At 43.4% G+C, this 16,462-nt stretch overlaps 2 long non-coding RNA genes across 2 annotated transcripts in view; both read left to right on the forward strand.

Annotated features, from left to right (window-relative positions):
- Positions 1 to 16,462, forward strand: part of LOC120097858 (uncharacterized) — an 85,138-nt gene that overhangs the window by 11,041 nt on the left and 57,635 nt on the right. The window lies entirely within an intron of this gene.
- Positions 203 to 4,015, forward strand: LOC148000049 (uncharacterized). Its single transcript, XR_015641186.1, has 2 exons — positions 203 to 2,815; positions 3,535 to 4,015. It is a non-coding gene; the product is annotated as an uncharacterized LOC148000049 (long non-coding RNA).

Below are 16,462 nucleotides of genomic sequence, written 5' to 3' on the forward strand. Positions count from 1 at the left end.
CAGCCCTCCCTAAGGAAGAGGGGGCATCTGGGCCATAAATAATTAGAAATACTCAAGACATGAAGATCTGAAGACAGAGTTCCCCAGGGAAGATCAAAGATCCTGGGGCAGAAAGGAAGCTGATGGTTTGAGTGTAAGTGGAGTGGTTAGGAGTGTTTGATAAAGGGATCCAAACTTAATCATTTTTTATTTATCTCTGTGTGTTCTCATTTCTCCTGTGCATTCAAATGTGTGAAATGAAGAGGTTGTCATGGAGGGCAGAAGACAACCTCAGGCTTAGGTCACCTTCCATCCCGACACGGGTTTCCTTTTCCTTTGTTCCCTCGGGAGATTTTCTCATATCTAACTCCCATACCTCTGAGGAGTGCTGGGATTAGTTTTGTGCCACCGTTTACCTATCTACACGAGTTCTGAGAATTCAAACTCAGATGTGTGTGCTTGTGTGGCAAGGACGTCCTCAGCTGGGAATACAAGCAGGAAACAGAACTCTGGCTTCCTACCTGGCCCTTCTTTATTTATGTGGGGAGAATGACAGGGCCAACTTTACTATGAAATTCAGAGATCACACAGTGGCAACGAACCCGACTGTCATCATTAGCAACATGTCCACAGTTCTCACAGCTCAGCCGGCTTACCTTTCTGTGTTTGGCACACTTGTGTCACTAGTAATGAACACGCCTGTACCACCGGTTAGCACTTAATTGAGCAGGGACCTCAAAACCAACATATCACACTTGTCATTTAGAGATACGGTATTTATCTTACAAGGTGTCAATTATCCTCATTCTGTAGATAAGGGAACCGAAGGTCTCAGAGACTAAATAGTATCCCCAAGATCAACACTTCTAATGAGGGAGAAACCAATTCTAACCCAGTTTTCCTTTCTAGACCACACTCCCCTTACAAGCTGGGGACCCTGCCCACCCAGGCAGGTAGGGTGCAGTGCCTCCTCCTGATGTGAACTTATCTATACAAACACACTGCTCTAATTTCTTGTCCGAGGCCACAATAAACACAGAAACAGAAAGCAATTTAAAGAGGAAAGAGGTCCGTTTGGTTTCTCCATCCAAGGCACAGTCTAATCCTGAAGGAAGTCAGGGCAGGGATTCAAGCTGGAGCTTGAAGCAGAAACCACAGAGGAATGCTGCAAACTGGTCTACTCTGGCTCCTGACCACTAGCTTTCTTTTACAGCCTAGGACCTTGTACTTAGGCACAGTGCTGCCTGAAGTGAGCCAGGCCCTCTGGTATTAATCAATAATTAAGAAAATTCTCCGTAGATATGTCCTCATACCCATCTGATCTGGGCTAGCCCCAGCCGAAAGCCTTTCTGCTCAGATGAGGCTAGGCTGGGTCAAATTGATAATGAAAGCCAGCTAGGATAAAACACTGTGTCAAATCTCTCCTAGAAGTATGAGGTGGAGCGAGGAGAGCAAGCTGGCCGCCAGACAGTGATGAAAAAAGGAGATGTGGAGAACGTTCCTGCCCTCAGGTGTCTGAACCTTGTGGGTAAAAGCACAGCTTCTTAGTGCTCTTAAGCTGTGCAAACTTGGCCTGAGAGAATCCAGAATAAAGCTGATTGCAAACTTGGTGCGTAACCGAGAAAATAAAGACATCATTTCCTGACTGATTTGGACTAAGAAAAGATGTATTTACTTGCAGTTTATTATGCGGAGTGTGACAGGCACACATTTGTGCTTTTTATTGAATGATGACTTACTCCATACAGGAATCGGTGCAATTTGTAATGCAGATTATGTTTTTAAACAGAATTAAAGAAAAAAAAGAGGGTGCAAATACACTGATGGCTGTCACGTGACCGGCCCGGCACTTCTCAGAAAGTGGCTGGAGCGTGGGCGGTGACGACAAATATATACCCTCGATGCACAAATGTGATTTCTAAAGAATAAGATTCTGGGCAGCTTCCAATTCAGTCAGGCGGATTTAGAAGAAGAAATCCACGGCTAAGAAAAGCCAAGGAGCCGAAAATAGCAGGAATTGGAGCGGATCACTCCCATTAACTGCCGAGGCACCTCTAGACACTGCAAGAAGCAGTCTGGCTAAAACCAGGATGCGCCATGCCGGGGTCCATGATGAGGCTCTGCCAGACTCCTGGAGTCATACACTCAGGCATTACTTAGTGCGTTTAATCAGCAGAGGTGGGACGCTGGGAAAGACGGGGGAAGCGCCGCTCTGCGGCGAAGCCAATCAGAGGAGCACCTGGCTCGAGGCTTATTTTCTCAGTAATGAGTTTTGTGACCTCGGTGGCTTCCAGGCACCCAGCCAGATCTCATCCTGTGATTCATTTGTGCAATTCCTTCAGGGGGCAGACTTGGGTTTTCCACTCCAAGTGGATTTGTGAATTTACGGGCGGGTAGGATTCCGTTTTGTGGTTTTGTTGTTGTTGTTATTTTTTCTTTTCTTTTTCTTCTTCTTTTTCTCCTTTTTCTGGATCTTCAACCACCATATTAATTTCCCCTAATATAATGCACGCATAAAACAGGCTTGTTTCTTTTAGAGGAAGGTGCATCGTGCCAGCTGCTCCCCTGCCCTCCTCTAACGGTTTGGACATCAGAGTTAAGTTCGTCCTGAGATACAGCCACGGAGGGGGGTTCATTCATGCTAACTTGACTTCAGCTGCCCGTGAGTCATATTAACAGCAATGTGTGACTAAAGAGGCAGCCATGCAGAGACTGGAAAATAAGTGGAAACTCTTCTTGTTTCAAACATTTATGTGCCCTGGTGGAAGGCAGAGCTGGTCACAGCATGATTTTCAAATCACCTTACAGTTTTTTCATCATTTAAAACTGGACCCTGGTGAGTTGGCTTAACAGAAATCCTACGTATGTCCAGGGTACTATAGAAGCAACAGTTCATCCCAGATTCGACCCACGGGGGGATCTTTACCATCTGCCTGCTACAAGGCAGGTACGGGTCTTAGGAGCAAACAAGTATCATGTCCCTGTCTACTAAAGAAAGTTCAGCTTGCTAGCTGTGTCTGCTTGCCACAGACCTTGGAAGGCCTGGGAACAGTGTTGAGGGGAGGGGCAGATTGGGGTCTACACTGTAAAGCTATGCATGGGTAATTTGTGTCTTAAAGATTCAAGGCAATGGAGAAGGTTAATAGGCTTGTCAAGTGGGCGGGCTCTAGAGTCACCTAGGAAACAGGCATCTGGGCGTGCCTGTGTGGGATTATCTGGGTCAGGTTAACTGAAGCAGAAAGACTCTTAATGTGGACAGTGGTCCAGGACTGTACAAAACAAATGAGAAAGGTAAGCGCAAGTCTCTCTGGTTCCTGATTTTGGTCTAGGGTATATCTAGGGTGTCTGTGTGTGTGTGTGTGTGTGTGTGTGTGTGTGTGTGTGTGTGTGTGTGTGTCTTGATAATTACTTAATACAGGCAGTACCATCCCTTAGCAGGAGATGCTATGTAAGAAACCTAGCTGAGCCATATCTGTGACTCCCCTGTCATGTTGGGCGATATCCCCTGGACCTGTGAGCTGAAATCTGTTCTTCCTCCTTAACTTGTTTCTGCAGGTATTTTATTATGGCAACAAGGAAAATAACCAGCACAGCATTCATCCAGCACTGTGCTCTAGAGCAGACATACAGAAAGACCGTTTATAGGCAGCCATGACGGTTTATCTTCATTGTCGACATGACTGGATTTAGAGTCACCTAGGAGATTGGTGAAGCATACTCCTGAATGTGCCCCGGAGGGTGTTTCCAGAGAGAGTTAACTGAGGCGGGAAGACCCACCCTGAATGTGGGCAGTTCTATCCCTGGGGCTGGTGCCTGGACTGAATGAAAGAAGAAATGGAGGCAGCCAGCAGAGCTGGATTTCTGTCTCTTCTTCCTACCTAGTGACTTGATGTGATGCTCTGTGCGATGAGAACATCACAGCACAATGAACTCAGTATAGCTGTGAGAAATAAACCCTCCTTTAAGCTGTCCCCGTTGGCGGCATTTGATCACAGTGAAGTAAGGACTAAATAAAGGTCATGGATTTACTGGGTTTTTCATGGGTCTCCTTTTCCATTTCCTAACAAAAAAGGCTTCCAAGTAAAAAAATCAGTGCTCAAGGGATGAGAGTGGAGGTATCTCTGATGTACCAATTGTTCCCTAAAAATGTCCTTTGTGGCCTTGGAAATTGGTATTTTGATGTGGTTATGTCCAACTGTCTTAGTGTAGGGTTTTACTGCTGTGAACAGACACCATGACCAAGGCAACTCTTACAAGGACAACATTGAATTGGGGCTGGCTTACAGGTTCAGAGGTTCAGTCCATCATCATCAAGGCAGAAACATGGTAGTAGTATCCAGGCAGGCATGGTGCAGGAGGAGCTGAGAGTTCTACATCTTCATCTGAAAACTGCTAGGAGAAGACTGGCTTCCAGGGTCTTAAAGCCCACGCCCATAGTAACACACCTATTCCAACGAGGCCACATCTCCTAATTGAGCTACTCTCTGGGCCAAGCATATATAAACCATCACAATGTCTCCGGTAAAATGGAACTTCTAGGAGAAATGAGAGGGGATTCAGTAGACTGAGAAAAGAATATCTCAACCCCTAATGGGAATCTCACCAGCTAGTCCACTAAAATTAGAACAAATAGGTGGAAGAAGGTTGAATTTCTCCTGCCCACTGTCCCTCTTCTCTACACTCCTCCCCCACCCCCTCTCTCTCTTTCTCCTCAAGCTAAGGTATTAATCTCCTCCTAGCCTTGGATGACAGAGTCTAGGTCCTTGAGCTTCCAGATTATATACCATATCTTCAGTTCCCTCTGATCTTGGGCCTTGGAACTCACCTATCCTACCAGTATTTCCCAGTTCTCCTTATTACACTCAGCAATTCTGTTATACTTTTATAATTTCATTAGCCAATCGATCATTGTCACAACCTACCTTATCTATCATCTTCCTCTTCACTCGTCCAGTCAGCTCTGCATTATCGTGAGGTTCACACCCTGGTAGGTAGACATGACATCATTATGTCTGCTTTACACATGCTTTCACCAGGGCTACCCGACTGTAGAAATACCCCAGGTTGTGAAACACTGTGAATGGACAGCGAATACAGCAAGTGTTTCCCCCATTTGATGATCATGTGAGAAGGCAAGACAACCGTTGTTCCTTCTCGTATTCTCTGCTCCATTGCCTCTTTGGGGAGAATGGTTTTAGGAGGGGACTTCACTGTGCTCAATACAGAGAAGGACAGGATCTAGAACATGCACCCCAAGTGAACCTGATTGAGACTATAGACAGGAAGGAATGGAGTTGCTCAGGAAGACGTGTGGATCTTCTCTTACCCACATAGTCATGAGACCTGGCACAGAAATCAACTGACCTAGACATGAGCCCTTATAGTCGCAGGATAAAGTGGGGGCGGGGGAAGCAGTACTACCTACAAACTTAAAATGAAGAAAGTGAGTTCTGATCTGGGCAACACACAAATACAGGTAGGAAGAGAGTGAACCCATGTGTGTGCCACATCTGGGGGAGGAAGAGTGATGCTACCATCAAAACTTCTTTCTGATTTTGCAGGATTAAAGGGTTCCTTGATAGACAGAAGCATGGCAATTAAGACTTTGATAACAGACTGGGCTATATGACCGAGTTCTGCCTGAAGGAGTAGGGGAGTTAGGGAGGTGGGGAGAGAGAGAGACTCTGCCTTCAAGGCCCGTCAGCTCCTGCCTGTCTTTGGGGTAACTATTGCCTGAGTAATGCAACCTTTGCATAAAGACTCTGGACGGCAAGACTTGTGCCAAATAATGGCCTTAGATCTGGCTCTGTCCTTGAGGGAAAGGAATGGAGAAGGAAATGCCAGGTACACAGAATATACTTCTTGTGTTATCTGTCAGAAAAATGCACAAATGTAGCCGCCATCTCATTCTAGGGCTAGATTTTCCTCACACTGACATGGAGTGGAATTGGAGAGGGGAGCCCTAAATTAGAAAGTAACTACACCTCAACAAATAAACGTTTACTCCTGGGCGTACACATACCAACGTGTTAAAGGAATGAGGAAGAGAGAAGGATTAAATGAGAATCCAAACTGCTAAATATGAATTATTGAAGGATGTTGATTAATTAAGGAAAGGCATTAGATGATGGCTTTACTCTTTTTCTGGAACCAAACTGAACACATCTAAAATGCAGTGGAAGATGAAGACTTGGAGACAGCGGCAGATATCAGGTTCCAGAGTTTGGATGCCTGGCAATGTTACTGGGTATTTTAGAGTCTAAGATCAAGCTCTGGTAGCTGTAATGAGCCACTCATCCTCAGTCGATTAGACAAGTCCCAGTGAAAGTAGAGAAAGGTTTATACAGTTTGGCCACACTGAGAAGAGGAACAGATAAAGGGTGCAGCAACCCCCTGTCCATTTTCATGTTACTAGAACGAGGTTTAAGGTTTAAAAGAGAGCGAGAAGTACATATATGTAAGCAATCCTGTTCAAGTTGAGTTCCGGGTCATTACTGACTTATTCTCTCAGTCTAGAGATGAGACCTTTCTCTGGCTGGCACTAGGACTTCATTCATCATTCCTTGTCTTCTTCTTCCTCCTCTCTTCCTCCTCCTTTCCTCCTCTTCTCCTCTCTCCGTCCCATGTGTCTGTCTTCTCTCCATCTCTGATTTTCAGTCTCTATGTATTTTTCTGTCTCTGACTTTGTCTGTCTGTCTCCCTCCCCCTTTCTCTTCTCTCTTCTCTCTTCTCTCTTCTCTTCTTCTCTTCTTCTCCTCTCCTCTTCTCTTCTCTTCTCTTCTCTTCTCTTCTCTCTCTCTCTCTCTCTCTCACACACACACACACACACAAACACACACACACACACACACACACACACTGGAAGTTTGGCAGTATCAATTTGAAGATTTACTAAAAGACTACAGTAATCAATACAGTATGATATTGGCAAATGCATTGACAAATAGATCGATGTAACTGAGTATGTATATCCCAGAAAGAGAACCATGGAATGAAAGGTAATGATCTTTGAAAAGGAGCAAAGGTTAAAGATGGGGTTTTAAGGAGTTGGCGCTCAACAGCCAGGTGGTCCCACACAAAATGTGATTTGAGAATCAGTTTTATGTCCTTTATAAACTTTAATGAAAGTGGGCCACAGACCTAAGCATAAGGCACAAAACTACAAAACTAGAAGACGAAATAGGGGGAAATCCAGATAACTTCAGGTTTAGTGATAACATCGACAACATGGAAAGTATAACCCATGGCCCAGTTATTGATAGGCCCCACATCATCATCAGTACTAAAATTCTACTCCAAGATAGACCCCACGAAGAGAATTAAAGGGAAATCGTGGTGGAAGATGAGATATTTTCAAATGATATATTAAGGAGGATTGTTACCCCAGATATAAGAGAACACTTAAAACTCAAGAAAATGAAGAGTCTACTTGAAAAATGAGTGGGCAGGGGGGAGTAACTATATAAAGATGTGTTCCACATCATATGTCACTAGGGAAATAAAATGATAGGGAGACACTACTACCCACACCAATCAGAACGGCCTAACAAATTTCAGAATACTGACAACAACAAATCTTGGCAGGAACATGGAGCAGAAGAGCTCATCTGCAAAGCTGGTGGCAATACCACATGGTACAGGCAACTTTGGAAGGCAGTTTGTTGGTTTCTCACAAAGCTAAAACACATCGTCATCACACAAGGCAGCGATTACGTGGTGTCCTTCACCCAAGAAGAGTTGAAATTTTATGTCCACACAGTAACTTGAATAGAGCTGTACAGCAGATTCACTCACGATTGCCCCAACCTGGATCAAACTGAGGTATTCTTCATTAGTAGAGTGGACAGACTCTGATAGGTCAAGTCTAGGATGTTATTTAGCACTTCAAAGAAATGAGGCATCAAGGGATGAAAAGACTCTGCTGACTTTCAGCTGCACATTCCTATGGGGAAGAAGCTGGTTTGAAAAGGCTGCGAACTGCATTACTCCAATTTCATGGCATTCTGGGAAGGCGAGACTATGAAAACTGTATGATTGTTGACTTACAGGAGTTTACGGAAGGGGACAATGGACAGGGAGATTGGGGAAGACTTTCAGGATAATGTGATAATGTTGGCCGGCAGCTCGACAGGACCTAGCATCTGGGCATGTTTGCAAGACATTTTGCTGATTAGGCTAATGGAGGAGGGAAGACCCTTCTTAGCGACAGAAGTGCCCATTTGGTGGGCTGGCAACCCAGACTGAATTAAGTAGTAATTGAGCTTACCACCTGGGTTCATCTCTCTCTGCTTCCTGCCTGTGGATATAGTGTAACTCACTGCTTCAAGTTCCTGCCTCCAAGACTTCCTCTGCGTGATGGACTGTAATTCCAAACTATGAGCCAAAATGAGCCCTTCTCCCTTCAGTGGTTTTGGCCAAGCGTCTTGTTGCAGCAAGGAGAAAAGGCAGCTGACACTGATGCTGGAAGAGCTTTTGACACAGTTGCAGGGACTCTGCACCAGGCCTTTACACATTTGGGCAGACTCACAGAAAACACAGCATCAAGTAAATTCCCCAAGGATGTAAAGGATGGACTTGTAGAGATAACTTGTATCAATATAGGCTGGTCAGTGTTAACTCTGCTGAGGAAGTTAGCCATAGGAAGGCTATGCATATGTGGGATGGAGGGCCATATGGGAAATCTCCATAACTTCTCAGTGTTGCTCTAAACTAACAACTGCTCTCAAAAAAAAAAAATCTTTTAAAGTATGCCATCCTTATTTTTTTTTTTAAATTCTGTTTCTAAAGCAGGGTTATAAGTGGAAGATCTCCAGGAGGGAAGCTGCTTAATTCATTCATATCCAGCTGCACTACAGCCTGGGGTGGTTCTTACATTAGCTCACAGTCATCTGGGAGAAGCAGAAAACACTTTAAACATAACAACTAACCTGGTTTCCTGCCCTGTGTCACAGTTCAGTTTCAATCCAGAAGGATTTAGCTTTTCTTTTTTTAAGCATGTGTTCCTATATATGTGTGACTACACATAAGAATTCATGTACACTTGTATACGTGTGCATGTAGAAACCAGAGGATAACCTCGAGTGTCACTTGTTGCCCTGCAGCTCAATGAATAAGCAAGACTGGCTGGCCAGTGAGTGCCAGGGCCTTTCTGACTCCACCTTCTCAGTGCTGGTCTTACAAATGGAATCTGGCTCTTTGGCAAGGGGTCTGGGCATCAAGTTCAATTCCTTGTATTTGCACACTGGGCACTTTACCCACTGAGCCATGCCCTGCATTTTAAGCCGACAGCAACATTACTAAGTATATACGTATGATTTATTTGTGTGTGTGTGTTCATGCGTGCACGCATGTACACGCATTTGTGCCTGCCTGTGTTCCTGCATGCATGCATGTATGTGTGCATGTGTGTGTGCATGTGCATGTGTGTGTATGTGTCTATGTGTACCTTTAAAGGGCCAAGAAGAAAGTATTGGATTGCCTGGAGTTGAAGTTACTGGAAATTGTAAGCTACCTGATATGGGTGTTGGGAATAGAACATGGGTCCCTGGGAATAGCAATAATTATTCTTAACCTAGAGACATCTCTCCAGCCCCAAGTACTGTACTATACACTACAGTGCCAGACACACAGAGCCAGGCCTGAAGCTCTCAGCCATACTGAATGTTATTTCCCTGACCCTTTTATTGCATTCCGGCTTATTTAGTGTGAAGAACCACCAGTCACATGACCTAACGTGAGTCTGTGACTATTGGATGGGCCTTGCAGATTTCATAAAAAGTGGCTCATGCATTGTGGCCACCAGCTACAGGCTAAACCCTCGTAAGGCATCGGGGATGGGGTTACCTGAGTGACCCTCACCTTCACCCTTTGTGACACCTTAGCTCTTGCTGTTTTCCCTCGCTTCAGTTCCAACTCAGAGCTGCTCTTTGAAGAAAAGCAAAATCTCTTTACCTGACAGACTTTGGGGGCTCACTTTCTGATGTTGCAGCTTCCTGTCAAGCCTCAAGAAACTTCTGTGGAGCCTCTCCGTTCCCTTTACAAAGCAACTTGGGTTGAACTAATCCTCGTTTTGCCACAGAAAGAAGGAACTAGGGTTGGGTTTGAAGTCTTTCAGAAGAGGGAAATCCAGAGGGAGAGGTCTTGACCAGAGAAGGCAGGGCATCTGAGATGGAAAGAACAGGGTGGCATGAGGGAAAAGGTTTGTGGGAGACCTGAAGGCAGTGTAGTTGTAGGGAGCCCTCAAGACCTGACTTCGTCCCAAGTCTAACTCTTCTCTCAATCTCTCACTTTCTATACCTGCAAAACTGGGATTTTATTAGCATGTCATAGACCATATAGATAAAAGTAGGACAATGCCCCCAATGTGTCTAGCAGTCATTTCAAAGTCTTGAGTTTGTCAATACCATAATCTGGGTGTGGAGTTCTTGGACAACGACTATGGCCAGTGTGACAACAATCCTGGCATTTCCTTTCCTCTCCCTTCTCACCTCCTATTGCCCTAGAATAGAAACTGAGTTAATGACCTGCTGTGGCAGTTGACGATGAGCAGTTGGCCATCGAGCCAGCCTACGAATGTTGCCATTTAAGAGCAAATGGAGATTCTTATAGTTTGAACGTTCATATTTTCAATAATTCTCATCTTGCAGCACTATTTGAAGTCTGTGGAATGTAGGTCCTGACTGGTGGAGATCTATCAATAGGGAAAAGCTTTTGAAGGTCACCCCAATGTAGTTCTATCCTATACTCTCTGCCTTCTGGTCTGCCATGTGAAGAGCCTCCAACCATGTGTCAGTGCTGCTACAAACTCAGTCACGCCTTTCCAACCATGATGGACTGACTCTCTCTGAGATCCTGCTCTGAAACAAGCTTTCCTTTTTTGCATTGTTTCTATTATATAGCCTGCCCATAGCAACACAGAAATAATGATACAAAGGCTAGACATTCTTTATGGATAATGTGTTACCATTGGACTTTGGCCATCCTGATGGGGGTGAAAGGTATCAATTTGACAGGAGAGTCTGCATGGTAGGTACCTCTCAAAGTATTGTAATTGGAGAGGGATTTAGGCTTGGAAACTGGCACCAGAGCCAAGGCCTCCTTTTATATCTTTGGCTCCAGAACTAGCGATGATTAAGCAGAAGTAGAACCTACAAAGTTTCCAGAATTTTCCATGATCTTAGAGAAAATTAATAGTCAACAGTTGCCCCGACCATGAAACACTGGTCTGTCTTTATATCATTGCCTTCAACCCTGTCTGATTATGGATTCGGCCACCTCCCAAGAACTCTATGCCCCCACCAACCCCACCAAAACAAACCATAAGAACACTTCATTTTTTTTTCAAGTAAAAACAAGTGCTGTATGTGGGAAACCTGCTAGGAGTGTGTCATTTTAAAATGGGTTAGACACTCTTGTATCACATTCTACTGTTTACAACTCTCAGGATGATGTATATATTTGTAAGAGGGGTGTGTCTATGTGTGTGTGTGTGTGTGCATGTGTATGCTTATGTGGGTGTGTATATATAGATATGTTTATAATAGTCAAACATATGCTTATAAATATTCATGAGATGATCATGCATAAACGAATACATTAACTTCTTTAGCCCCACTGGGTCTGTTTATAGCATTCCTTTTCTGTCCCAGTTAGCATGCCCTGGGAGGTTCTTCTCACCGTTTTCCCTTAGTGAACTTCCAAAAAGTGAATGGACTGACTGCGACTGATCAGGGTTACAGGAAAACATTCATTTTCCAGGCTTTAACCAACACCAGTGTGTCATCTCACAATTCTAAAGGTTAGACGTGTGAAAAACCCACATAAATTTTGGAATTTCTTTACACTTCTGTGAAAAATAACACTTAAATTTTAGGTAGGAATGACACTGACTCTGTTCAGTGAGTAATATGAAAGTCTCGCACGCGCGCGCGCGCGCGCGCGTGTGTGTGTGTGTGTATGTGTGTGTGTGCAGGAATGTATATCCACTGTTCACAGTTGGAGGTTAGAGTACAACTTTCAGGTATTAGTCCCTTTCAGGTATTAGTCCTTGCTGCTCCACATTGTTTGAGGCAAGGTCTCTTCATTGCTGCACTAATCAGGCTAGCATATCCCAGGGTCTCTGGAGAGCTTCTTGTCTCTGCTCTGAGCTCCCTTGGGTGCACTGAGATTGTCTTTCCCAGCAAGTATTTCTATCCATTTAGCCATCTCCACAGTCCTAGCTTGAACTTTCTAATAATATAAATTCTTTCAATCATTGAATATGGTATGTTTTCCCCCTTGTCTTTCCTTGTAGGTTTTTTTTTTTTTGTTTGTTTGTTTAGTTCTTTTTGGTTTCTAGGTATTTAGGTATTTACCTCCAACATGGCTGATTTCCATGTCAGCTTCTCAGAAGTAGGGGGCCTTGGCTGTGGAATTGTCCTCTTGCTGTGGGAAGGTCATCCCAAATGTGGGTGGTCAGGTAGTGGCCCAGACAATCTAGTAAAAACTTGACGTCAAAGTGAGCAAAAGGAAAAAAAAAGTATAACATGCTTTTTTTAAAAAAAAAAATCAGACTTTTTTTCTTTACAGATGAAAGGAGTGGAATCTGCCCATGGGGCCGTGTGTTCAGACATCACTGGTCACATACACCACGTGATGAATCAAAACACTGCAAACAGGCCCCAAAGGTGGGAACTCTTAACAGCAGAATATGAAGCCCTAAAAGTACTTTTAAAACAGGTTTTGTTTACATTCTAATTTTGTTAACTTGATTAGGCTGAGAGATGTTTAAGAGATCAGTAAAAAATACCACAGGTTCTGTGTACATAGAAGTTTCTAGAAGACTAACTAAGGGTGAGGAGATCCATCTTGAGCCTGAGCAGCAGCATCCAATAAGCTCTTTTAAAATTATTTCACTCGGGTATTTGTCTTTTTTTTTTCTTGTTTTTTTCTCTTTTTTTTTTTCTTTTTCCATCTTTATTAACTTGAGTATTTCTTATTTACATTTCAATTGTTATTCCCCTTCCGGGTTTCCAGGCCAACATCCCCCTAACCCCTCCCCCTCCCCTTCTATAGGGGCTTCCCCTCCCCATCCTCCCCCCATTACCACCCTCCCCCCAACAATCACGTTCACTGGGGGTTCAGTCTTAGCAGGACCAAGGGCTTCCCCTTCTACTGCTGCTCTTACTAGGCTATTCATTGCTACCTATGGGGTCAGAGTCCAGGGTCAGTCCATGTATAGTCTTTGGGTAGTGGCTTAGTCCCTGGAAGCTCTGGTTGCTTGGCATTGTTGTTCATATGGGGTCTCAAGCCCCTTTAAGCTCTTTCAGTCCTTTCTCTGATTCCTTCAATGGGGATCCCGTTCTCAGTTCAGTGGTTTGCTGCTGGCATTCACCTATGTATTTGCTGTATTCTGGCTGTGTCTCTCAGGAGAGATCTATATCCAGCTCCTGTCGGCCTGCACTTCTTTGCTTCATCTATCTTATCTAATTGGGTGGCTGTATATGTATGGGCCACATGTGGGGCAGGCTCTGAATGGGTGTTCCTTCTGCCTCTGTTCTAAACTTTGCCTCCCTATTCCCTGCCAAGGGTATTCTTGTTCCCCTTTTAAAGAAGGAGTGAAGCATTTGCATTTTGGTCATCCTTCTTGAGCTTCATGTGTTCTGTGCATCTAGGGTAATTCAAGCATTTGGGCTAATATGCACTTATCAATGAGTGCATACCATGTGTGTTCTTCTGTGATTGGGCTACCTCATTCAGGATGATATTTTCCAGTTCCATCCATTTGCCTATGAATTTCATAAAGTCATTGTTTTTGGTAGCTGAGAAATATTCCATTGTGTAGATGTACCACATTTTCTGTATCCATTTCTCTGTTGAAGGGCATCTGGGTTCTTTCCAGCTTCTGGCTATTATAAATAAGGCTGCTATGAACATAGTGGAGCATGTGTCTTTGTTATATGTTGGGGCATCTTTTGGGTATATGCCAAAGAGAGGTATAGCTGGGTCCTCAGGTATTTGTCAAAGCAATAAAAAACAGACGAGGACCAATAGGAGAAAAGTAGATCATCATCTTGATGCCTCCTCAGTTTCATAAAGGAATCACCAAGACCAATGTCTTTAGATCATTCATTCCTGGTTAAGTCATCAACAAATACATAGGAAACACTTACGAAGTTCAAGGGCCTAAATTGGGATTTGGGTATAGTTTTGGCCAAGAGCGATGTAGTACTTAGCTTTGTAAACAAAGTCACCACATGTTGCACTGTGCAATGTGTAATAAGAATTTTTTTTTCACCATTGCCCAGTTACAGTCACATCTTAGTTCTGGGACACTCCCTTCCTTACCATCATCTCCTGTTGGAAGCTCAGGCCTTGGCACAAGCCATGTAGGAAACGCTATGGCAAGCGAGTCATTTTTCTGGAAATGGCCCACTGTTTTACACGGCTGGGATGGGTGAGCTCTGAGATGCATGGACCCCAGAGACTTCATCCCAGGACTGCTTCCAGTAAGTGATATGCCTTTCCTGTCACTGTTACATAGCCTAATGATTCCTGGGCACCAGCCCATCCTATTGGGTAAATTTCCTACGGATCAATATAAAGATATACCATCATATAATAATGCTGTTTAAATGAATTAATGACTTTATAGATTTCCTGATTTGATTAAAATAATTTTAGGGAGAATGTCTAAGGAGATACTTTTAGTTGTTTTGGCAGAAAGATATAATAAAGTTAGAATCAAGAATAGAAATGTGCCTCCTCCTTCATTGAACAATAAATAAAGACTGGATAATAAGAAGTACAATGAACCTTCATAAATTGTAGTAAGAAGGAAAATAGACTTGGGACAGATTTGTGATAACAAACAAATAAACAAACAAACAGACAAAACTAAAAATATTCTAAGTCAGGTAAGAGGATGAGGCCACAGGTGTGCACAATGGTAAAACGAGGTCATGTGAAACTGTTGCTTTGAACTCATAATGAGCTGATAGAATGAACTGCTTTGAACTTACTGTGGACATCCTGTAACTACCTTTTGTGTGACATTTATCTACGATGCAATTTTGTAAAGAACTTTGATTTAAGAAGGAATAAAAAGGCTGGGTGAAAAAAGTGAAGTGTACTGCTCCATCTACCAAATGTATATATCTGTATATGTATATACATATATATGTAGGTATATGTGTATGTATATAAGCATAAATGTACACTTGTGAAATTGATGAAACTGTTGGTTAAACCTGGCCAAGAATGTGTGTGTATTCTTGACTTTCTCTTTATCCTTTTTCTTTTTCTCTATCTCATGAAGAGTTAATGAGCCTCTTGCCTGGCCAGCAAGAGTTCCCTGAGCTAAAGAGTAAAGAGCTCCAGTAATTAAGTTTCTTCTCCTAACTCCCTACTGTATCAGCAGGAATGGATTGTCAGAAGCTTCCAGGCCCCAAAGCAGTAAGCGAAAGCAAATGGGCCAGATGTCATCAGTCTCTCCACCTACTCTGCTCCCACCTCAGTACCTGAATGTTGGGACAGGACCCTGACAAGGCCCCATGGTTCTTTGTTGGGAGAAGACATTTTGCATATCATAAACTTTTGACAAGTAGTGGACATGGGAGAGTAACAGGGACTTACCACATATTTCAGGGGAAAAGGAGAAAAGTTGAACTACTACTATAATAAAAGTTTACAAGACTGGTAAGATTTTTTATTTTACCAATTGTATTACATTAATTTAGTGTGTGTGTGTGTGTGTGTGTGTGTGTGTGTGTACAGACACATAAGGTTCCCTAGAAGTCAAAAGAGGACCTAAAATTCTATAAAAGTTCAAATTACAGATGGTTGTGAGTCAGCAGATGGGGTGCTAGGAACTGAGCTCAGGTTCTCTGGATGAGTAGCAATTGCTCTTAGCTGCTGTCCTCTCAAGCCCTAGAACTGGCTTTTGAGGGAGACATTTTGACAGTGTCTACCATCATTGATTCTGTTGACTGTGGTGTTTCTCAGGGATTAGCTTCAGGGGAGGGAAGGTTGCATTTGGCTTGGTTTTCTGTCTTATATTTCCTTGCAAAAAGTCTGTTTAAAGTTTTGGCTAGAAATTATGAAGATCCATTTCATCAAACCAGTAATTTGGAAATCCCCAATGTAAGCCCACATAAAGTGGTTTTCATTCTTTCTCCTCTGGTGCAAAAGGAGAGTGGTCTCCTGTCCCCTCCTCTTTGCAATAGAGAGTCCTGGTTAGTCATGGTACTCCTTCCTTCTTTCAGGTGACATCCCACCATCTGATAAGTGGGTCCAACATGGACGGTCTTCATAAGTCTCTTAAGTATTATCAAAGCACTACGTCGTGACATGTGACTTGTGCCCAAGTGCATACACACACACACACACACACACACACGCACACACACACATACACAGATGAATAAATACACAAAGATCTGTAACAGAGAATACCTTTATGACCTTGAAAATTCCTTAAAACACCAAAACTTTATGAAAAAAACTT

Source organism: Rattus norvegicus, chromosome 17 (assembly GCF_021556685.1).
Source record: "Rattus norvegicus strain SHRSP/BbbUtx chromosome 17, alternate assembly SHRSP_T2T, whole genome shotgun sequence".
Taxonomy (NCBI): domain Eukaryota; kingdom Metazoa; phylum Chordata; class Mammalia; order Rodentia; family Muridae; genus Rattus; species Rattus norvegicus.